We start from the raw sequence: 24,725 nt of genomic DNA, 5'->3' as shown, positions 1-24,725 counted from the left end.
CCAACCTGCCGGTTCCAAGTAGAAAAGCATCTTTCTTTTCACCAATAGAAATAACAGCACTCTAATTCATACATTGATAAGAGCTATTGATAACAGCTAGGTAAATGAGTAATCTGTTTGGAGAAGGGGATTGTAATAGTTTTTTTATTATGATCCCTGGAGACGATTGTGAAAACAGTCATATGGAAGCAAACTGAAAATCATACCAACAGGACAGGTTATGGATGTGTCACTGCAACCTTAATGGTCCTCAATGATGTCACCATTGCCCTTGATTCTAAGCAATGTTGTGCTGCTATTTTTATTGACTTGGACAGAGCTTTTGATACGGTAGACCATTCCATTCTTGTAGGCCGGCTGAGGAGTATTGGTGTCTCTGAGTGGTCTTTGGCCTGGTTTGCTAACTACCTCAGAGTGCAGTGTATAAAGTCAGAACATCTGCTGTCTCAGCCACTGCCTGTCACCAAGGGAGTACCCCAAGGCTCGATCCTAGGCCCCACGCTCTTCTCAATTTACATCAACAACATAGCTCAGGCAGTAGGAAGCTCTCTCATCCATTTATATGAAGATGATAGTTTTATACTCAGCTGGCCCCTCCATGGATTTTGTGTTAAACTCTCTACAACAAAGCTTTCTTAGTGTCCAACAAGCTTTCTCTGTTCTTAACCTTGTTCTGAACACCTCCAAAACAAAGGTAATGTGGTTTGGTAAGAAGAATGCCCCTCTCCCCACCGGTGTGATTACTACCTCTGAGGTTTTAGAGCTTGAGGTAGTCACCTCATACAAGTACTTGGGAGTATGGCTAGACGTTACACTGTCCTTCTCTCAGCACATATCAAAGCTGCAGGCTAAAGTTAAATCTAGACTCTTCAGCCCAACAGTCGACTGCTCTCTGCAGCCTCTTCAGCCCAACAGTCGACTGCTCTCTGCAGCCTCTTCAGCCCAACAGTCGACTGCTCTCTGCAGCCTCTTCAGCCCAACAGTCGACTGCTCTCTTCAGCCCAACAGTCGACTGCTCTCTACAGCCTCTTCAGCCCAACAGTCGACTGCTCTCTGCAGCCTCTTCAGCCCAACAGTTGACTGCTCTCTGCAGCCTCTTCAGCCCAACAGTCGACTGCTCTCTACAGCCTCTTCAGCCCAACAGTCGACTGCTCTCTACAGCCTCTTCAGCCCAACAGTTGACTGCTCTCTGCAGCCTCTTCAGCCCAACAGTCGACTGCTCTCTACAGCCTCTTCAGCCCAACAGTCGACTGCTCTCTACAGCCTCTTCAGCCCAACAGTCGACTGCTCTCTACAGCCTCTTCAGCCCAACAGTCGACTGCTCTCTGCAGCCTCTTCAGCCCAACAGTCGACTGCTCTCTACAGCCTCTTCAGCCCAACAGTCGACTGCTCTCTGCAGCCTCTTCAGCCCAACAGTCGACTGCTCTCTACAGCCTCTTCAGCCCAACAGTCGACTGCTCTCTGCAGCCTCTTCAGCCCAACAGTCGACTGCTCTCTGCAGCCTCTTCAGCCCAACAGTCGACTGCTCTCTACAGCCCCTTCAGCCCAACAGTCGACTGCTCTCTTCAGCCCAACAGTCGACTGCTCTCTGCAGCCTCTTCAGCCCAACAGTCGACTGCTCTCTGCAGCCTCTTCAGCCCAACAGTCGACTGCTCTCTGCAGCCTCTTCAGCCCAACAGTCGACTGCTCTCTGCAGCCTCTTCAGCCCAACAGTCGACTGCTCTCTGCAGCCTCTTCAGCCCAACAGTCGACTGCTCTCTTCAGCCCAACAGTCGACTGCTCTCTACAGCCTCTTCAGCCCAACAGTCGACTGCTCTCTGCAGCCTCTTCAGCCCAACAGTTGACTGCTCTCTGCAGCCTCTTCAGCCCAACAGTCGACTGCTCTCTACAGCCTCTTCAGCCCAACAGTCGACTGCTCTCTGCAGCCTCTTCAGCCCAACAGTCGACTGCTCTCTGCAGCCTCTTCAGCCCAACAGTCGACTGCTCTCTACAGCCTCTTCAGCCCAACAGTTGACTGCTCTCTGCAGCCTCTTCAGCCCAACAGTCGACTGCTCTCTGCAGCCTCTTCAGCCCAACAGTCGACTGCTCTCTGCAGCCTCTTCAGCCCAACAGTCGACTGCTCTCTGCAGCCTCTTCAGCCCAACAGTCGACTGCTCTCTGCAGCCTCTTCAGCCCAACAGTCGACTGCTCTCTGCAGCCTCTTCAGCCCAACAGTCGACTGCTCTCTGCAGCCTCTTCAGCCCAACAGTCGACTGCTCTCTGCAGCCTCTTCAGCCCAACAGTCGACTGCTCTCTGCAGCCTCTTCAGCCCAACAGTCGACTGCTCTCTTCAGCCTCTTCAGCCCAAGAGTCGACTGCTCTCTTCAGCCCAACAGTCGACTGCTCTCTACAGCCTCTTCAGCCCAACAGTCGACTGCTCTCTGCAGCCTCTTCAGCCCAACAGTCGACTGCTCTCTGCAGCCTCTTCAGCCCAACAGTCGACTGCTCTCTGCAGCCTCTTCAGCCCAACAGTCGACTGCTCTCTTCAGCCTCTTCAGCCCAACAGTCGACTGCTCTCTTCAGCCCAACAGTCGACTGCTCTCTTCAGCCCAACAGTCGACTGCTCTCTTCAGCCCAACAGTCGACTGCTCTCTACAGCCTCTTCAGCCCAACAGTCGACTGCTCTCTTCAGCCCAACAGTCGACTGCTCTCTACAGCCTCTTCAGCCCAACAGTCGACTGCCCTCTGCAGCCTCTTCAGCCCAACAGTCGACTGCCCTCTACAGCCTCTTCAGCCCAACAGTCGACTGCCCTCTGCAGCCTCTTCAGCCCAACTCTCCAACAGATCATTGAACTTTTACCTCCCTTGCATCTCGTAATCCAATCACTTCAATGCAAGAACGGAAACCCCATTATCATTTGTTAATTCAAATAACTCAACCCCTGCATACAAATCCCATTGGCTATTTGTAACCATTTTACATCTGAACTCGTTAGAACATAATACATTTCCCAATACACCATATCTACCTTCTTGCCCTTTGTGCTGTTGTCTGTGCCCAACAATGTTTTGTACCATGTTGTGCTGCTACCATGTTGTGCTGCTACCATGTTGTGCTGCTACCATGTTGTGTTGCTACCATGTTGTGTTGCTACCATGTTGTGCTGCTACCATGTTGTGCTGCTACCATGTTGTGCTGCTACCATGTTGTGTTGCTACCATGTTGTGCTGCTACCATGTTGTGCTGCTACCATGTTGTGCTGCTACCATGTTGTGTTGCTACCATGTTGTGCTGCTACCATGTTGTGTTGCTACCATGTTGTGCTGCTACCATGTTGTGTTGCTACCATGTTGTGTTGCTACCATGTTGTGTTGCTACCATGTTGTGCTGCTACCATGTTGTGCTGCTACCATGTTGTGCTGCTACCATGTTGTGCTGCTACCATGTTGTGCTGCTACCATGTTGTGCTGCTGCCATGTTGTGCTGCTACCATGCTGTGCTGCTACCATGTTGTGCTGCTACCATGTTGTGCTGCTACCATGCTGTGCTGCTACCATGTTGTGCTGCTACCATGTTGTGCTGCTACCATGCTGTGCTGCTACCATGCTGTGCTGCTACCATGTTGTGCTGCTACCATGTTGTGCTTGTAATTGTGTGCCCTCATAATTTGAGTGGAAGAAATTTGGACACCCAAGCTATAGGCCTCTGTAATTGATATATGCACTTTAGAATGTCTTAAATTTAGCCTACTCCCAACTTTTTCTCAGTATATTTTGCAATTTGTATCATGTTACATATTACCCACCATCGGGAGCCACCGTCAGTAATACCCATATACATTTATAACTGTCACATATTACCCACCATCGGGAGCCACCGTCAGTAATACCCATATACATTTATAACTGTCACATATTACCCACCATCGGGAGCCACCGTCAGTAATACCCATATACATTTATAACTGTCACATATTACCCACCATCGGGAGCCACCGTCAGTAATACCCATATACATTTATAACTGTTACATATTACCCACCATCGGGAGCCACCGTCAGTAATACCCATATACATTTATAACTGTCACATATTACCCACCATCGGGAGCCACCGTCAGTAATACCCATATACATTTATAACTGTTACATATTACCCACCATCGGGAGCCACCGTCAGTAATACCCATATACATTTATAACTGTTACATATTACCCACCATCGGGAGCTACCGTCAGTAATACCCATATACATTTATAACTGTTACATATTACCCACCATCGGGAGCCACCGTCAGTAATACCCATATACATTTATAACTGTCACTAGTGTTCGTTTTTTTCAATTTGTAGCTTACATTTTGCATCGTGCCATTCCGTTTCCCTTTATTTCCTCTGTCATGTCAGTGTAGTTGTTCCTGAGAGTAGCTAGCATTAATGGATCACATTCGGCTAACACGCAATCATTTGTGACGTGTCGTCTATTTCCCTATAGTCCCGTGTGGCTCAGTTGGTAGAGCATGGCGCTTGCAACGCCAGGATTGTGGGTTCGATTCCCACGGGGGACCAGTACAAAAAAAAGTATGAATGTATGTACTTGTAAGTCGCTCTGGATAAGAGCGTCTGCTAAATGACTTAAATGTAAATGTATTTGAATCCTTATGGAATCAGACCACATGTAGCAGGTTAAACCTGTTCACGACTGAAACGTTGGCATACAGTTCCATGATTAGTGAGGATCAATAACACCTAAGGACTGATGACAAATGAGGGCTAAATAAATGGGGTGTAATCAGGGTAATGATAAAGTCCAGGTGTGCCTAATGATGGGGTGTGAGTAATGATAGTCTGCCAGGACCGGTGGTTAGTAAACCAGTGATGTTGAACGCCGGAGCGGGTGTAGACGTGACAGAGTGTACTCCGTAATGTGTTGTATGGTGTTAGTCCCAAACATAACACTTTGCATTCAGGACAAAAAGTTAATTTCTTTGCCACATTTTTTGCAGTATGACTTTAGTGCCTTGTTGCAAACATGATGCATGTTTTGGAATATTTGTATTCCAGGTACAGGTTTCCTTCTTTTCACTCTGTCATTTAGGTTAGTATTGTGGAGTAACTACAATGCCGTTGATCCAGTTTTCTCCTATCACAGCCATTAAACTCTGTAACTGTTTTAAAGTCCCCATTGGCCTCATGATGAAAATCCTGAGTGGTTTCCCTCCTCTCCGGCAACTGAGTTAGGAAGGACGCCTGTATCTTTGTAATTAATTACTTCACCATGCTCAAAGGGATGTTCAATGTCTATTAATTTTTGTACCCATCTACCAATAATAATAGGTGCCCTTCTTTGAGAGGCATTGGAAAACCTCCCTGGTCTTTGTGGTTTATTCTGTGTTTGAAATTCACTGCTTGACTGAGGGAGATTACAGATAATTGTATGTGTGGGGTACAGTGATGAGGTAGTCATTCAAAAATCAAGTTAAACACTATTATTGCACACAGAGTGAGTCCATGCAACTTATTATGTGACTTGTTAAGCACATTTTTACTCCTGAACTTGCTATAACAAAGTGGTAAATACTTATTGACTCAAGAAATTTAAACTTCTCATTTTAAATTACTTTGTATAAGATTCCAAAACCATTATTCCACTTTGACATTATGGGGTAATGTGTGTAGACCAGTGACCAAAAAAAATATACATTTAATCCATTTTAAATTGAGGCCGTAACACAACAAAATGTGGAACAAGTCAAGGGATGTGAATACTTTCTGAAGGCACTGTATGTAGGGAAAAGGGTTGCCATTTTTGATGCACCCATGGACTATTCAGTGCTCAAACTGTGGCAGAATCAGTCCTCATTGGACCTCATGTGTTCCGTGTGGGAGAGATGCCTATGAGGTCTCCACTATAGGTTATTGACCGAGTCGTCCAAATCCCCATCCATTCAATCACAGCTGATGTACTTGTCGTGACGTTGTATTGATTAATGTGACGACTGCTGCTCATCGAGTGATTTAATGGTTTATAATTACGTGATTAAATGAATCAGGTAATTATTAACTCATTAACCTGGGGCACCATGGGAAAGTTTGGTTTTATTGAGTTTCTATTTCTCAAATTAACTCAAAGAATATCAGAATATCGATTTTACAACAGTCGCTAATCAATCAATTTCCTCTACAGTCTCATTCTGAACGTTGCATAATCCGGGAATCTGCACAGACCTGAGTCTCAACAAATAAATTCTTACCACACCAATTGAGTTGATTATTTATTTACTAACAAGCTAAAATGGTAATATAAGATACACAAACACACAGTCTAGGCTATTGATTAGAACTTAGTACAACGAAACAGCTCCCTAGTAGGCCAACACAATATGACACGTGTTACACAAGATGGGGATTTAAAAGAGAGAAAAGCACACTTGGGTGCATTTGTAAACTAAGCCTAGTTTAACCTTAACCTTGCCCCGAACTGCCGCTCTTATGGGTCAGGATATAATGATGTACAGGTAATTACATGTCGAAGGTCTCCGACGGGGTGTGTCTTCGTGGACGAGTTTCGGCTTCTCTGATGACACACTTCTCTGGTTACAGGGTGTAACTCTCTGGTTGTCCTCACAATGTCAGTGTCCTTTGTCTTAGTGGTCTGTTTCCTCGTCATTGTTCTGAAAGGGGTCTTCTGAGAACAGCCAGCCCTGTAGCTCAGGGCTCACAGAGTAGGAATGAAAGCAGTGTAGACACACGATTCGATGGAGAGTGGTGACCGGGTGGTCCTGCATGAATTCACCCTCTTAGACGCAGCTTCTCATCCGTAGCATAGATAGATAAAAGGTTCCTTTGTCTTCAACCTCGTGTTGCGTTTTGGGGTTGTTGACTACCCAGACCTTGGCTGCAGCTCAGGTCACTTATTCTGCATGTAAATTCTTAACTCACAAGTTTTATACCCTCGGGTCAGAAATAGGCCAGAAATAGGCGTTTCCGCTTTTATGGCAAGATAGTCTGGCTCTAGTCTCTAGTCACGAGGCAAGGTCTGGATTGTACTCAGATCCAATTTAGACAACTAAACATTTCATCTTTACAGAAACATTCTCTTTGATCTGGACATTTTCCACACCACGTACAGTATGCAAACGTCAAGCATAGACGAGGAAAACTCTTAAAGTTACAATGTTTTCGTTATAACGTCGTCCTTTAACTTTTAATAACATAACAAAAACAACATTAATTTTCATATTCCATCTATCGTCATGACCACCATTGTGGCTGACGAAATCTATTGTCCCAAAGTCCATTTATTGCATGTTAATGTTCTGAGGCCGGTTCTCCATAGTGAGAGTACAAAGGAATTTTGTCTGCTGCCTTAGATTTACAATGGGCGTGAGGTGTCATAAACCCCCCCATCTCCATACCTCTCGATCTCTTCTCCCCTGGTGGGTGTGAGAGATCTCTCTGTAGGTTTGTGGTCCACGGTAACCTGACCCAAGCAGGCCAGTCATGACACATTGCTTTATGTAACCTTTATTTCACTAATCAAGTCATTTAAGAACAAATTCTTATTTACAATGACGGCCTACACCGGCCACACCCTAACCTGGACGACGCTGGGCCAATTGTGCGCCGCCCTATGGAACTCCCAATCACAGCCGGTTGTGATACAGCCTGGAATTGAACCAGGGTCTGTAGTGACACCTCTAACACTGAAATGCAGTGGCTTAGACTGCTGCGCCACTTGGGAGCCAAGCTTTAGGAGACATATTGAACAGTGTAATATTTCCTGCTTTAGGAGAAATATTGAACTGTAATGTTTCCTGCTTTAGGAGGCATTGAACCGTGTAGTGTGTCCTGCTTTAGGAGGCATATTGAACAGTGTAATATTTCCTGCTTTAGGAGGCATATTGAACTGTAATGTGTCCTGCTTTAGGAGGCATATTGAACTGTAATGTTTCCTGCTTTAGGAGGCATATTGAACTGTAATGTTTCCTGCTTTAGGAGGCATATTGAACTGTAATGTTTCCTGCTTTAGGAGGCATTGAACCGTGTAGTGTGTCCTGCTTTAGGAGGCATATTGAACTGTAATGTTTCCTGCTTTAGGAGGCATATTGAACTGTAATGTTTCCTGCTTTAGGAGGCATATTGAACTGTAATGTTTCCTGCTTTAGGAGGCATTGAACCGTGTAATGTCCTGCATTAGGAGGCATATTGAACTGTGTAGTGTTTCCTTCTTTAGCAGACACATTGAACTGTAATGTTTCCTGAAAAGGTTTCACTTAATGTTTTCTTGATAGGGCAGCCTGGCCCGTGACCACAATGCAACTTTTGCCTGTACCAACAAGGGCCTGTCCAATGATTTGAACAAGTGTGTACGTGTGCGTGTCCTCGCGAGATTCCGTAGTGATAGTTTGAATCCTGTTGAATCCATCCACAAGGAGGTGGCTAGCTGGTTGGTTGGTGGGTGTTTCCAATGGGAAGGGCAGAAGTCTGGAACTGAGAAGTAACCCGTTGTAAGTTTCAACGAAGAACACAAATGCCATTTTCGGATCAATCCATTTTTATACCGAAGTGACATCGGTGAATCGTTGAAGTTCAACATTTTTTCCCCCACGGGAAAAGCCGTAAGGTGGATCTTTTTTTTTTTTAACGGTAAGTCGGAATGAAGTAGCTAGCTACTGTAGTTCGCTTCCTAAATCAATGCAACGACGGCCTGCAAGCTAACTAGTTAGCTAGGTCACAAGTTTAGCTTTGTTAGACGAGCTAGTTAGCTTAGGAAAGATAATACGCTTACAGTATAACGTATTATTAATTTAGTTATTCGTTTTTTGTTGTTTGATATGTTACTTAACTCGATTCGCCTACCTAGCTAACTTCGCTAAGCTTCTGTTTTCATAACAGAAAATGATGCTAAAACCGCCCCGATGAGTTTCGACTTCCCTGAAATGTTGGCTTTAGCTCACTAGCTAACGTTAGCTATTTGGATAACTTAACTAGCTAACAAGAAAAAATCCCCCAAATGTTTGAAATAGCCTAATCGCTATCTAATTTTAAACTAACTATATTTGCTTACAAGTATGTTGCGACTATCCTTTTGATGTGTACTTTAGAAATTGTAACGTTATACAGTAGCCATTTAGTTGACGTTAGCTAGCTAACGATTGCTAGCCAGCAAGCAAATTAATAATAATACATTTCAGCCAGTTTACTAGCAAACTAGCCAATGATGTTGGCATCTGACTAACTACCCAACCTATAACATTTTAATTTTACTCGAAGTTCTGATCAATTACCATTTTTAGCTAGCTAGCTAGCTTTCTAGTTGCAAGACATAGCTAATGTTCATGTTTGGCTTATTTGTGTTATTGTAGCTACTAGCTAGCTAGCAATTGTATTTATTGCGTTTATTTTTACAGGGACAGTGCACATTTAATCAACTTTACAGTAAAAGTGCCGGTTGTAGCCAGCCGGCTAATTTTCAACTGCAGTCCCTCAGCAGGTTATTAAAACAAACAATGAGCGTTTACACACTAAACAATCAACAGACAACATGGAAAGCGGCAGTACACAGCTAGGGATTATGTACACAAATCTGATTGACCTTTAGCCATGTCTTTATTTTTTGTGAAAGTGTGATATGTGGTGCAGTTATGTGTGTCTGATGGCAGTGTATTCCAGACATGGGAAGCTCTCACAGAGAAAACAGATTGACTAAAGGTGCTTTTCCTTAAGGGAACTATACAGTCACCTCTCATGGCAGACCTTGTGGATCTGCCGCAGTGGGTTTGGGTTTTCTGTTTGATTTAAAATATTAAGTGGAGGGCAGCCAGGCCATTTAGGATCTGGAAAGGGAGATACCTAGTCAGTTGTACAACTGAATGTAATCATCCACGTCTTCGGCGCCCGGGGAACAGTGGGTTTACTGCCTTGTTCAGGGCCTGAACGACAGATTTTTACCTTGTCAGCTCAGGGATTCGATCCAGCAACCTTTCGGTTACTGGCCCACGCCCACCTGCCAGGCGACATGTCGGTGTATTGCACAAGATTTTCCCAACTCGGGAGCTCTTGCCTTCTGAGGATTTAACAGTGATGTCTATTGGGCTTTCTATCAAGCACTTTGAGAGCCTGTTTGTAGATGCACTGAATGGGTTTTAATGTTGGTACAGCAAGCTTGGGCCCAACTAGTCAAATCAAATGTTATTTGTCACACGTGCCAAATACAACAGGTGTAGTAGACCTTACAGTGAAATGCTTACTAACAAGCCCTTAACCAACAATGCAGTTTTAACAAAAAGTAAAAACAACAAAAAATAATGAAACATCAGCAGTAAAATAACAGTAGCGGGGCTATATACAGGGGGTACAGTGTCAATGTGTGGAGGCGCAGGTTAGTTGAGGTAATATGTACATGTGGGTAGCGTTAAAGTGACTATGCATAGATAATAAACAGAGTAGCAGCAGTGTAAAAAAAGGGGAGGGGGGTGCAAATAGCCATTTGATTAGCTGTTCGGGGGTCTTATGGCTTGGGGGTAGAAGCTGTTAAGAAGCCTCATGGACCTAGACTCTGCGCTCCGGTACTGCTTGCCGTGAGGTAGCAGAGAGAACCGTCTATGACTAGGGTGGCTGGGGTCTTTGACAATATTTAGGGCTTTCCTCTGACACCGCCTGGTATAGAGGTCCTGGATGTCAGGCAGCTTGGCCCCAGTTATGTACTGGGTCGTTCGCACGACCCTCTGTAGTGCCTTGCGGTCAGAGTCCGAGCAGTTGCCATACCAGACAGTGATGCAACCAGTCAGGATGCTCTCGATGGTGCAGCTCTAGAACTTATTGAGGATCTGAGGACACATGCCAAATCTTTTCAGTCTCCTGAGGGGAAATAGGCTTTGTCATGCCCTCTTCATGACTGTCTTGGTGTGTTTGGACCATGTTAGTTTGTTGGTGATGTGAACACCAAGGAACTTGAAGCTCTCAACCTGCTCCACTGCAGCTCCGTCGATGAGAATGGGGGCGTGCTCGGTCCTCCTTTTCCTGTAGTCCACAATCATCTCCTTTGTCTTGATCACGTCGAGGAAGAGGTTGTTATCCTGGCACGACACGGCCAGGTCTCTGACCTCCCTATAGGTTGTCTCATCATTGTCGGTGATCATGGGGTCACTGTTGTGTCGTCGGCAAACTTAATGATGATGTTAGAGTCGTGCCTGGCCATGCAGTCATGAGGGAACAGGGAGTACAGGAGGGGACTGAGCACGCACCCCTGAGAGGCCCCATGTGTTGAGGATCAGCGTGGCAGCTGTGTTGTTACCTACCCTTAGCACCTGGGGGCGGCCCGTCAGGAAGTCCAGGATCCAGTTGCAGAGGGAGGTGTAGTCCCAGGGTCCTTAGTTTAGTGATGAGCTTTGAGGGCACTATGGTGTTGAACGCTGAGCTGTAGTCAATGAACAGCATTCTCACATAGGTGTTCCTTTTGTCCAGGTGAGAAAGGGCAGTTTGAAGTGCAGTGTAGATTGCATCATCTGTGGATCTGTTGGGGCGGTATGCAAATTGGAGTGGCTCTAGGGTTTAGACATCTGGTTCAGGAGCATCAGTTGTCCTCTTTGTGAACAACATGCAGACTGTATTTACATTGAGATGGAAACATGAGTCACTGAGACCCTTGTAACATTGCTCCATCTTGGACTTTACGTTTTCCAGAAGAAAATAGTTGGCCGTTTCTGTGGAGTGGTTTGTTCTGAAGCCAAACTGCATTGCGTGTAAAATATTTAAAGATGGCTGTTATTATGGTTGACCTCCAGACCCTTGGAACCCCCCCGTCTCCTCCTTACTAATGGGGCCAGGCAGTGACCTCTTTGTAGTTAAGGTCGAGTCCAGCCCAAACATCTTTGGCTTTAGTTCATTAGAGAGCTAATCACCTTGTTCACCTCTGACTCAGAAACCTCCCTTAGGGTGATGACCGGTTGAGCGTCAGTCACTGGTGCTGTGCCCAAGAAACCAGTAGAGGGGTTCTGTCAGTAGGACAAGTCACCCTGATTGGCCTTTTTACGAGCTGTGAGGTCAAAGGTATTTATGATCCGATTTTAGATTTTCCTACAAGACTTGTCTTTATAATTAATGTTAAAATCTCCCATTTAAGATGAACAGTGTCCTGAAATGATATTCCCTAAGCATGTTATTAAAATGGTCAGAAACAGTCTTTTGGTGTAAAGTTGTCTGTACATTCCAGAAGGGTATTAGACATTTGAGGAGATTTTTTAGGCCAATACCTTCTAGTTCATTATCACGGCCGTTCAATTTGTTTACATCGGATATGTTATTTAATAATAAATCATCAAACCCCCTCTTCCTTCCATCCTGTCTCTCCTGAAAACATTGTAGCCAGGCAGACCCCCTCTTCCTTCCATCCTGTCTCTCCTGAAAACATTGTAGCCAGGCAGACCCCCTCTTCTTTCTTCCATCCTGTCTCTCCTGAAAACATTGTAGCCAGGCAGACCCCCTCTTCCTTCCATCCTGTCTCTCCTGAAAACATTGTAGCCAGGCAGACCCCCTCTTCTTTCTTCCATCCTGTCTCTCCTGAAAACATTGTAGCCAGGCAGACCCCCTCTTCTTCCTTCCATCCTGTCTCTCCTGAAAACATTGTAGCCAGGCATACCCCCTCTTCTTTCTTCCATCCTGTCTCTCCTGAAAACATTGTAGCCAGGCAGACCCCCTCTTCTTCCTTCCATCCTGTCTCTCCTGAAAACATTGTAGCCAGGCAGACCCCCTCTTCTTCCTTCCATCCTGTCTCTCCTGAAAACATTGTAGCCAGGCAGAGCCCCTCTTCTTTCTTCCATCCTGTCTCTCCTGAAAACATTGTAGCCAGGCATACCCCCTCTTCTTTCTTCCATCCTGTCTCTCCTGAAAACATTGTAGCCAGGCAGACCCCCTCTTCTTCCTTTCATCCTGTCTCTCCTGAAAACATTGTAGCCAGGCAGACCCCCTCTTCTTTCTTCCATCCTGTCTCTCCTGAAAACATTGTAGCCAGGCATACCCCCTCTTCTTTCTTCCATCCCGTCTCTCCTGAAAACATTGTAGCCAGGCAGACCCCTCTTCTTCCTTCCATCCTGTCTCTCCTGAAAACATTGTAGCCAGGCAGACCCCTCTTCTTCCTTCCATCCTGTCTCTCCTGAAAACATTGTAGTTGGCACGAAGCAGCAGATGTAGAGTTTTTATGGAGCCATGTCTCTGAAAGGCAGTGGAAGTCAAGGTTGGAGTTTGTGAGAAGATATTGACTTTTTGGAATAACACTGCAAATGTTCAAGACCCCCCCCCTCCTAAGGAGTCCCTTGGGCTCGTGGGTCCCAGATGACTCGAGTGTGATTTACAGTTTGGAAAAAAGGTAACGTGTTCTGAATTATTGGGTTTAGTCTGTTTTCCTTTTTATTGGAGGCAGTTCGCTAGTGAATTTACCTCTCTTGCACTGGATGCTGGGAACTAATTAAAACCGCTTTCGTGCCAAAAGCAGAGACGGGGATCGCGTATAGTGACTTGGATATTTTTGGGCAGTCAAAGTTTATCTTGGCGCTTGTAAACTCGAGAGAAATCATGGGACCATAGCAGTCACCCACTGTGGCGGTGGTGATGATTTGATGATGCGGCCGTCCACTGCTTTCCATTCCGGTGGCTCGGCGGTGTCAGGCCCAGGGTTGAGGCTGGCTCGGCGGTGTCAGGCCCAGGGTTGAGGCTGGCTCGGCGGTGTCAGGCCCAGGGTTGAGGCTGGCTCGGCGGTGTCAGGCCCAGGGTTGAGGCTGGCTCGGCGGTGTCAGGCCCAGGGTTGAGGCTGGCTCGGCGGTGTCAGGCCCAGGGTTGAGGCTGGCTCGGCGGTGTCAGGCCCAGGGTTGAGGCTGGCTCGGCGGTGTCAGGCCCAGGGTTGAGGCTGGCTCGGCGGTGTCAGGCCCAGGGTTGAGGCTGGCTCGGCGGTGTCAGGCCCAGGGTTGAGGCTGGCTCGGCGGTGTCAGGCCCAGGGTTGAGGCTGGCTCGGCGGTGTCAGGCCCAGGGTTGAGGCTGGCTCGGCGGTGTCAGGCCCAGGGTTGAGGCTGGCTCGGCGGTGTCAGGCCCAGGGTTGAGGCTGGCTCGGCGGTGTCAGGCCCAGGGTTGAGGCTGGCTCGGCGGTGTCAGGCCCAGGGTTGAGGCTGGCTCGGCGGTGTCAGGCCCAGGGTTGAGGCTGGCTCGGCGGTGTCAGGCCCAGGGTTGAGGCTGGCTGGGCGGTGTCAGGCCCAGGGTTGAGGCTGGCTGGGCGGTGTCAGGCCCAGGGTTGAGGCTGGCTGGGCGGTGTCAGGCCCAGGGTTGAGGCTGGCTGGGCGGTGTCAGGCCCAGGGTTGAGGCTGGCTGGGCGGTGTCAGGCCCAGGGTTGAGGCTGGCTGGGCGGTGTCAGGCCCAGGGTTGAGGCTGGCTGGGCGGTGTCAGGCCCAGGGTTGAGGCTGGCTGGGCGGTGTCAGGCCCAGGGTTGAGGCTGGCTGGGCGGTGTCAGGCCCAGGGTTGAGGCTGGCTGGGCGGTGTCAGGCCCAGGGTTGAGGTGCACATCCCCAGAGAGCAGGAGGGGAGTTTAGCAGTTTCTGATAGGTGTTGGAGTACTTGTTTGACTCCCAAGCGATTCAGTAGAGCAGGGAGCGAGGTAGACTTTAGGACATGATGATATGCTGAGTATTGCCCGCTCCCGTGGAACGGTGAACAAAGGTGTTTGTCTGGTGGGGTTGGCATTCCCCAACAGTAGATTATCATCCCAGGAAGGACGCACTGAGATTATCTGTAGAGCAGTTTAGAGCCGGTGTGATATATCAAATTAATGGTGCTGTGTGCTATTCCAAATGCCTGTATCGCAACAATCAAGGTTTTATTATGAGCGTTTGTCTACTTGTTCTCATGTCTTTTTGGTTTCGTCTCCTTCACTCCTTATGTGCTTTGTGCACCTTCCCATTTACACCAGAGATCTGAATATAATGAGGAGATGCTCATGTCTCCCCCCTAACAGTGGGAGTCTTGTCCCGAAGGAGGGAAGGCAGGCGACAAGCTTGGGTTCAAAATAAGCGCATAGAAATGCATTGGGCTTATTTTAGACCGTTCTTGGTGAGGATGAAACCTCTCGCTTCACCTCTTTCTCCCAAGCCCCTTCCCCTACAACTCACAACAACAAAGATGAGCGATCACAGTAACCATGAGTCCCACTAGTGACTGATGCAACCTGAAAAAGCATTAAAGACAGAGTTAATGACTACTTGAGGTCACTGAGAAAGTCTGGACATGGCCTGCTCTCCCTTATGTAAGGAATTAGGTACTTTACCATGTTTACTGTGTACTATAGGCTATGTTTAGTTGTCAGACTGCGCAGTAGCTTAATTAACATATACATTTTAAAACGTAAAAAAACTAAAACATTCAATAATATATTTGTACCACTGTAGATGCTGTGTTTTTATTTACTGTAGTTATGTACAGCTGGAGGCATTTTGAAAACATGTTTTCAAACTTGTTTTTCACAAGTGTTTGAACTCTGCAAACGACGTGTCATTGATGGGCTAGAAGCCACCCGCCCGTGATGGGCTAGAAGCCACCCGCCCGTGATGGGCTAGAAGCCACCCGCCCGTGATGGGCTAGAAGCCACCCGCCCGTGATGGGCTAGAAGCCACCCGCCCGTGATGGGCTAGAAGCCACCCGCCCTTGATGGGCTAGTAGCCACCTGCCCGTGATGGGCTATCAGCAGGACAATAGACTCTAGCCGAGTTTAGGGCCTTTAAATGTACAGTATTAGTGGATGTTTGCGAGGCATGTCACTTCTCCCATCTCTTTTGCATAGCCCACCAAATGTTTTCTAACGTCTGGATGGATCCATAAGGAATTACTACGGGAATAAATATCACTGAATGACAGCGTGGGGACTGGTCTTTATAAATCAATCAGATTTTTATGTGGAAATGTAAGGATTATTCTGCACTATACTCACATTCTTTGGTTTCTCTTGTAATAGAAAAACCATAATATTGAAATGAATGAAGCTACATTTCTAAAACTCAATCCCATATAGTCTGTTCTATTCAAGGCTCCGTTTGACTCTTGGAGCTTTAGGCCTATGTCATTTCAGTAACTTAGCTTCTCAACGATGCCCTCTGGTGGGCAAACTAGCACTAACTACCATTAATGGCAACAATGGCTGACATTTACATAACATGCCATAGAATTTTGCGGCAGTATGACGCCACTTTTAAAAGAAGACCCAATGTATGAGATTTAAACCATATCGCCCAGCCCCAGAGCAGCTACATAGCTGACAGTCATGGCAATGTACTTGAGGACACATCATTGCGCTTTAAATCAGTGGTTCCAAACTGGTGGGCGCTCCCTGTGTGTGTGTGTGCGGGGACTAGTTAACCGTAAGGTTGCAAGATTGAATCCCTGAGCTGACAAGGTAAAAATCTGTCGTTCTGCCCCTGAACAAGGCAGTTAACCCACCGTTCCTAGGCCGTCATTGAAAATAAGGTGTTCAAAAATACCGATTTCCGATTGTTATGAAAACTTGGAATCGGCCCTAATTAATCGGCCGACCTCTAATTTCTACCTATTTTGACAAGGCCCAAGACCAGGGTGGAAAATAAACGGATAAAAAACACAGGTCGGGTGAATTCAGGATGCTTTGAACATTAAATGCACACTCAATTCGCCGACTTTGATACTTTGAGATTTTTGGCGGGTGAAATTTTAAAGTAACATTTTTATATTAATCGTTGTAGGCAGTGGCTAACCAAATCATAGATTGTGGTCCCTTTGTCCATAGACAGCTTTCAAGGTAAGAACATCCTGCTTGCACTCCAGGAGGGTTGTCCTCCCCTGAAGTGCTGGGTGTTTGAAAATGTTATTGTTATAGTAATTAGTTTCTTAATTAGTTTTATGCTAGTTGAAGATCTTTGGCATCATCTTACTCTACATAGACACTATGATGTGTTTGAGTTGTGTGTCCCCCTTTCCATTTCTGCCTAGCATGTGCACAATGTCAAAATGTCATTATTTTGATTCCTGGAGCATTTAATATCCAATGCTTCTTTCTATGACTTACTCAAAACTGTCCACGAATGGCTGCAAAAATACATAGCCTGATATCATTCATTTTCACACACAAGTAGCCATATCAGATTTCAAATATGTGACCCGTTTCAGGAAACCAGGCATATGTCGCAAGTCATGACTTCACAGGAGAGCCATTTAAACATGTTTTAAATGATAATTTTTTTCTTTCTAAATGTATTTTTGGGCAGAAATGACTTCTGGAACATGTGAACTTTCATGTGCCTTAATAACAAACTCGTATGCCGTCTGTAAATATGAATAAATTGTTAAATTACAAGCCTAGTTGGTTAAGCCATTGGCTGAGATAATGAGTGGGCTGGACATGCCGAGAGAGGAGGTGTGATTGGCTGAGATGAGTGGGCTGGACATGCCGAGAGAGGAGGTAGGATTGGTATGCCATATAGCAGGCTTCTGTCTACTTGAGCTGGTCAGTCTGTGTTGGTAATCCTGTCGAACGCTGCTTTTTTTTTTTAAAATGTGGTGTTGCTCTCAACTTTCTGGAGGATCGAGTTTTGAAATCAGTGGAATTAGAGTATGATAGCTACAGAGATGGAGAAAACACCGGTCTCTGGATTACATCTTCAAACTAAGGGAAACCGTGACAGGGCAGCCATTCATGATATATGTGGATCAGATTGTAGTTAGCTAACGCTATACTTTTCCCCAGATATTACACATTTCAAATTTTGACAGTGGTTTCATTTCATGCTAAAGTGTGCTAAGCCCTCCTTTTCCTGTAATCCATGATCAGCTCCTTTTTGTCTTGCTGACGTTGAAGGAGAGGTTGTTGTCCTGGCACCACACTGCCAGGTCTCTGACCTCCCGATAAGCTGTCTCATCGTCGTCAGTGATCAGGCCTACCACTGTCATGTCGTCTGCAAACTTTAAGATGGTGTTGGAGTCATGCGCTGCCACGTAGTCTTGGGTGAACCGGGAGTAATCAAATCACATTTGATTAGTCACATGTGCCAAATACAACAGGTGTAGACCTTGCAGTGATATGCTTACTTACGAGCTCCTAACCAACAGTGCAGTTTCAAAGAATAAGATCAAAGTAACAAATAATTAAAGAGCAGCAGTAAAATAACAATAGTGAGACTATATACAGGGGGGGTACCGGTACAGAGTCAGTGTGCGGGGGCACCGGTTAGTTGAGGTTGTTGTCCTGGCACCACACGGGCAAGTCTCTGACCTCCTCCCTATAGGTTGTCTCGTTGTTGTCTGTGATCATGCCTACCACAGTACAGGAGGAGACTAAGCTTGCACCCCTGAGGGGCCCCCGTGTTGAGGGTCAGCATGGCAGATGTGTTGCCTACCCTCACCACCTGGGGACGGAGAGTAGGTCTAGGCCAATATTATTGGCACAGGAAGAAAGGCAAAGGGTCTGCTACTCGTGTTTCAAAGTTAGGATTCCAATAGGACTAATGGAAGACTAGATCAATATCACGTCTGTCTGATCTGTCTGGTGCTTGGTTTTAAGTTGGGAGCTTTGTGTTTGAGAGAGGGTGTTTGTGTTAACTGAAGATTGAAGGTTTCCTAATGCAGTGTTTTCCTCTTACTGACATGGGCATTAATATGGACTTGGTTCCCCATTTGTCTGCTATAACAGCCTCTACTCTTCTGGGGAGGCTTTCCACTAGATGTTGGAACATTGCTTGCTTCCATTCAGCCACGAGCATTAGTGAGTGGTGTCCACATACACTACAAAAGTATCTGGATCCAACAGATGCATATCTGTATTCCCTGTCATGTGAAGTTCACAGATAGGGCCCAATGAATTGATTTCAATTTAGTGATTTCCTGAACTGTAACTTTGAAAAATCTTCGATTTTTAGTTAAAAAAAAATAAAAAAAATCACGGTGTAGTTTCCACTCGTAGGTTGTGCTGAGTTTGTCTGTGTATGGCTGAGGGGGTTTTACACTTCCTGATTCTCAGCCTGGCCATTTTGGATTTTTGTTCCTCTGCAGACACTCTTAGCCCAGTGTGTGAATCCTTTCACGAAGTATGTGACGTGCAGTGTGTCGTGAAGGTGTGTCGTGAAGGTGTGTGTCGTGAAGGTGTGTGTCGTGAAGGTGTGTGTCGTGAAGGTGTGTGTCGTGAAGGTGTGTGTCGTGAAGGTGTGTGTCGTGAAGGTGTGTGTCGTGAAGAGGTGTGTCGTGAAGAGGTGTGTCGTGAAGAGGTGTGTCGTGAAGAGGTGTGTCGTGAAGAGGTGTGTCGTGAAGAGGTGTGTCGTGAAGAGGTGTGTCGTGAAGGTGTGTGTGGAAGATGCACGTTCTCTCTATGGCCTCCTTCTCAAAACCCATTGGATTAGAAAGCCAGAGGTCTCTCCCCTCTGACCTTCTCCTCCAATGGGATTTGAGGGGACGTGAAAACGATGTATTTGAGATCTTCCGTGTGTGTGTGTGTGTGTGTAACAGGAGCTTTCTTGGAAACCAAACGTGTTGAGCGAGAGGTAGGTGTACAGTGTTATTTCAGAAAATATTTTTGATTTTATTTTTATTTATATATATTTAATTTCACACCCCATGACTTATTCCACATTGTTGCGTTACAGCCTGAGTTCATAATGGATTAAATCGTTTTCTCACCCAGCTACACACAATACCCCATATAACAATGTGAAAACATATTTTTAGATATGTTTGCTAATTTATTAAAAATGAAATGTAGAAATATCCCATTTACATAAGTATTCACACCCCTTCGGAAGCACCTTTAGCAGAGATTACAGCTGTGAGTCTTTCTGGGTAAATCTCTTAAGAACTGTCCACACCCCTTCGGAAGCACCTTTAGCAGAGATTACAGTTGTGAGTCTTTCTGGGTAAGTCTCTTAAGAACTGTCCACACCCCTTCGGAAGCACCTTTAGCAGAGATTACAGCTGTGAGTCTTTCTGGGTAAATCTCTAAGAGCTTTCCACACCCCTTCGGAAGCACCTTTAGCAGAGATTACAGTTGTGAGTCTTTCTGGGTAAGTCTCTAAGAGCTTTCCACACCCCTTCGGAAGCACCTTTGGCAGCGATTACAGTTGTGAGTCTTTCTGGGTAAGTCTCTAAGAGCTTTCCACACCCCTTCGGAAGCACCTTTAGCAGAGATTACAGCTGTGAGTCTTTCTGGGTAAGTCTCTTAAGAACTGTCCACACCCCTTCGGAAGCACCTTTAGCAGAGATTACAGCTGTGAGTCTTTCTGGGTAAATCTCTTAAGAACTGTCCACACCCCTTCGGAAGCACCTTTAGCAGAGATTACAGTTGTGAGTCTTTCTGGGTAAGTCTCTTAAGAACTGTCCACACCCCTTCGGAAGCACCTTTAGCAGAGATTACAGCTGTGAGTCTTTCTGGGTAAATCTCTAAGAACTGTCCACACCCCTTCGGAAGCACCTTTAGCAGAGATTACAGTTGTGAGTCTTTCTGGGTAAGTCTCTTAAGAACTGTCCACACCCCTTCGGAAGCACCTTTAGCAGAGATTACAGCTGTGAGTCTTTCTGGGTAAATCTCTAAGAACTGTCCACACCTGGATTGTGCAACATTTGCCAATTATTCTATTCAAAATTCTTCAAGCTCTGTCAAATTGGTTGTTGATTGTTGCTAGACAACCATTTTCAGCTCTTGTCATGGATTTTCAAACGAACTCGGCCACTCAGGAATATTCACTGGCTATTTATTTATTTCACCTTTATTTAACCAGGTAGGCTAGTTGAGAACAAGTTCTCATTTACAACTGCGACCTGGCCAAGATAAAGCAAAGCAGTTCGACACATACAACAACACAGAGTTACACATGGAATAAACAAGCGTACAGTCAATAACACAATAGATCTATATACAGCACTGTGTTCTTGGTTAGCAACTCCATTGTAGATTTGGCCTGGTGTCATAGGTTATTGTCCTGCTGAAAGGTGAATTCATCTCCCACTGTCTGGTTGGAAAAAAGGCAACCAGTTTTTCTTCTAGGATTTTCCCAGTGCTTAACTCCATTTAAGGTTTGTATCCTGAAATGCCACAGTCCTTAATCATTACAAGCATACCCATAACTATGCTTGAAAATATGGAGTGGTACTCAGCGACGTATTGGATTTGTCCCAAACATAACACTTTTTATTCAGGACAAAAAGTTAATTGCTTTGCAAAAAATTTTGAAGTATGACTTTAGTGCCTTGTTGCAAACAGGATGCATCTTTTTAAATATTTATTTTGTACAGGCTTCCTTTTCACTCTGTTATTTAGGTTAGTATTGTGGAGTAACTACAATGTTGTTGATCCATCCTCAGTGTTCTCCTATCATGGGTAGGCAGACCATTCCATAAAAATGGAGATCTATAGGAGAAAGCCCTGCCTCCAGCTGTTTGCTTAGAAATTCTAGGGACAATTAGGAGGCCTGCGTCTTGTGACCGTAGCGTACGTGTAGGTATGTACGGCAGGACCAACTCGGAAAGATAGGTAGGAGCAAGCCCATGTAACGCTTTATAGATTAACAGTAAAACCTTGAAATCAGCCCTTGCCTTAACTTCTTCTGGCTGCAAGCCCGAAGCCGGGCACAATATGACAACAGCCACTTCAAGTGCAGGGCGCGAAATTCAAAATATATTTTTTAGAAATATTTAACTTTCACACATTAACAAGTCCAATACAGCAAATGAAAGATAAACATCTTGTGAATCCAGTCAACATGTCCGATTTTTTTTAAATGTTTTACAGCGAAAACACCACGTATATTTATGTTAGCTCACCACCAAATACAAAAAAGGACAGACATTTTTCACAGCACAGGTAGCATGCACAAAGCCAACCTAACTAACCAAGAACCAACCAAACTAACCAAGAAACAACTTCATCAGATGACAGTCTTATAACATGTTTTACAATAAATCTATGTTTTGTTTGAAAAATGTGCATATTTGAGGTATAAATCAGTTTTACATTGCAGCTACCATCACAGCTACCGTCAGAAATAGGACCGAAGCAGCCAGAGTAATTACAGACACCAACGTCAAATACCTAAATACTCATCATAAAACATTTCTGAAAAATACATGGTGTACAGCAAATTAAAGACAAACATCTTGTGAATCCAGCCAATATTTCTGATTTTTTTTAAAGTGTTTTACAGCGAAAACACAATATAGCATTATATTAGCTTACTACAATAGCCTACCGCATTCATTCATCAAGGCGCGATAGCAATAGGCACGTTAGCGATAGCGAATAAACCAGCAAAAGATATATAATTTTTGACTAACCTTGATAAGCTTCATCAGATGACAGTCCTATAACATCAGGTTATACATACACTTATGTTTTGTTTGAAAATGTGCATATTTAGAGCTGAAATCAGTGGTTATACATTGTGCTAATGTAGCATCTTTTTCCCAGAATGTGCGGATATTTTTGACACTCAACTATTCTGACCAAATAACTATTCATAACGTTACTAGAAAATACATGTTGTATAGGAAATGATAGATACACTAGTTCTTAATGCAATCGCCGTGTTAGAATTCTAAAAATAACTTCATTACGACATCCAGCTTAGGTATAGCGAGAGAGTACCCAAAATCTGGGCGCAAACGACTATTTCACATGTTCGACAGATATATGAAATAGCATCATAAAATGGGTCCTACTTTTGCTGATCTTCCATCAGAATGTTGTACAAGGGGTCCTTTGTCCAGAACAATCGCTGTTTGGATTTAGAATGTCCTCTTCTCCAGTCAATTAGCACGGAAAGCTAGCAAAGTGGCGCTAAGCTCTCCTTCCTGAACAAAGGCACACAACGCAACACGCCTAACGTCCCGAATAAATTTCAATAATCTAATAAAACTATATTGAAAAAACATACTTTACGATGATATTGTCACATGTATCAAATAAAATCAAAGCCGGAGATATTAGTCGTCCATAACGACAGCTTATCAGAAGGCAAATCCAGGTCCCTTCACGCGCTCTCCAGAAAACAGGAAACTGGTGACACGTCATGCCGAGAGCTATTATTCGACCCCAGATCAAGTTACACACTCCATTTCTTCTCTCACTGCCTGTCGACATCTAGTGGAAGACGTATGAAGTGCATCTATACTAATAAATATCAAGGACATTAATAGGCAGGCCGTAGAACAGAGCATCGATTTCAGATTTTCCACTTCCTGTCAGGAAGTTTGCTGCAAAATGAGTTCTGTTTTACTCACAGATATAATTCAAACGGTTTTAGAAACTAGAGAGTTTTCTATCCAATAGTAATAATAATATGCATATTGTACGAGCAAGAATTGAGTACGAGGCCGTTTGAAATGGGCACCTTTTATCCGGCTACTCAATACTGCCCCTGCAGCCCAAACAGGTTAACAGGAAGCCAGTGTAGGGAGGCTAGCACTGGAGTAATATGATCACATTTTTTGGTTATAGTCAGGATTCTAGCAGCCGTATTTAGCACTAACTGATGTTTATTTAGTGCTTTATCCGGGTAGCCGGAAAGTGGAGCATTGCAGTAGTCTAACCTACAAGTAACAAAAGCATGGACTAAATGTTCTGCATCATTTTTTAACAGAAAATTTCTGATGTTTTGCAATGTTACGTAGATGGAAAAAAGCTGTCCTTGAAACAGTCTTGATATGTTCGTCAAAAGAGAGATCAGGGTCCAGAGTAACGCCGAGGTCCTTCAGTTTTATTTGAGACGACTTTACAACCATCAAGATTAATTGTCAGATTTAACAGAAGATCTCTTTGTCAGAGGACAAACCATTCACAGAGACAAACTGATATCTTTCCGACAGATATGATCTAAACCAGGCCAGAACTTGTCCGTGTAAACCAATTTGGGTTTCCAATCTCTCCAAAAGAATGTGGTGATCGACGGTATCAAAGGCAGCACTAAGGTCTAGGAGCACGAGGACAGATGCAGAGCCTCGGTCTGACGCCATTAAAAGGTCATTTACCACCTTCACAAGTGCAGTCTCAGTGCTATGATGGGGTCTAAAACCAGACTGAAGCATTTCATATACATTGTTTGTCTTCAGGAAGGCAGTGAGTTGCTGCGCAACAGCTTTTTCTAAAACTTTTGAGAGGAATGGAAGATTCGATATAGGCCGATAGTTTTTTATATTTTCCGGGTCAAGGTTTGGCTTTTTCAAGAGGGGCTTTATTACTGCCACTTTTAGTGAGTTTGGTACACATCCGGTGGATAGAGAGTCGTTTATTATGTTCAACATAGGAGGGCCAAGCACACGAAGCAGCTCTTTACGTAGTTTAGTTGGAATAGGGTCCAGTATGCAGCTTGAAGGTTTAGAGGCCATGATTATTTTCATCATTGTGTCAAGAGATATAGTACTAAAACACTTAAGTGTCTCTCTTGATCCTAGGTCCTGGCAGAGTTGTTCAGACTCAGGACAGCTGAGCTTTGGAGGAATACGCAGATTTAAAGAGGAGTCCGTAATTTGCTTTCTAATGATCACGATCTTTTCCTCAAAGAAGTTCATGAATTTATTACTGCTGAAGTGAAAGCCATCCTCACTTGGGGAATGCTGCTTTTTAGTTAGCTTTGCGACAGTATCAAAAATAAATGTAGGATTGTTCTTATTTTCCTCAATTAAGTTGGAAAAATAGGATGATCGAGCAGCAGTGAGGGCTCTTCGATATTGCATGGTACTGTCTTTCCAAGCTAGTCGGAA

General features: G+C 44.9%; 1 protein-coding gene across 1 annotated transcript in view; it reads left to right on the top strand.

Moving 5' to 3' along the window:
• Positions 1 to 8,425: 8,425 nt before the first annotated feature.
• LOC120042340 (E3 ubiquitin-protein ligase RNF19A-like) overlaps positions 8,426 to 24,725 on the top strand; it is a 44,653-nt gene continuing 28,353 nt past the window's right edge. The window contains exon 1 of the mRNA XM_038987151.1: positions 8,426 to 8,627. The gene's annotated coding sequence lies outside the window, so the exon portion shown is untranslated. The remainder of the gene's footprint in view (positions 8,628 to 24,725) is intronic.

This window comes from Salvelinus namaycush, unplaced genomic scaffold (genome assembly GCF_016432855.1).
Source record: "Salvelinus namaycush isolate Seneca unplaced genomic scaffold, SaNama_1.0 Scaffold659, whole genome shotgun sequence".
NCBI lineage: Eukaryota > Metazoa > Chordata > Actinopteri > Salmoniformes > Salmonidae > Salvelinus > Salvelinus namaycush.
Note: the sequence above shows the minus strand (reverse complement) of the source record. Positions and strands in the feature narration are given on the sequence as shown.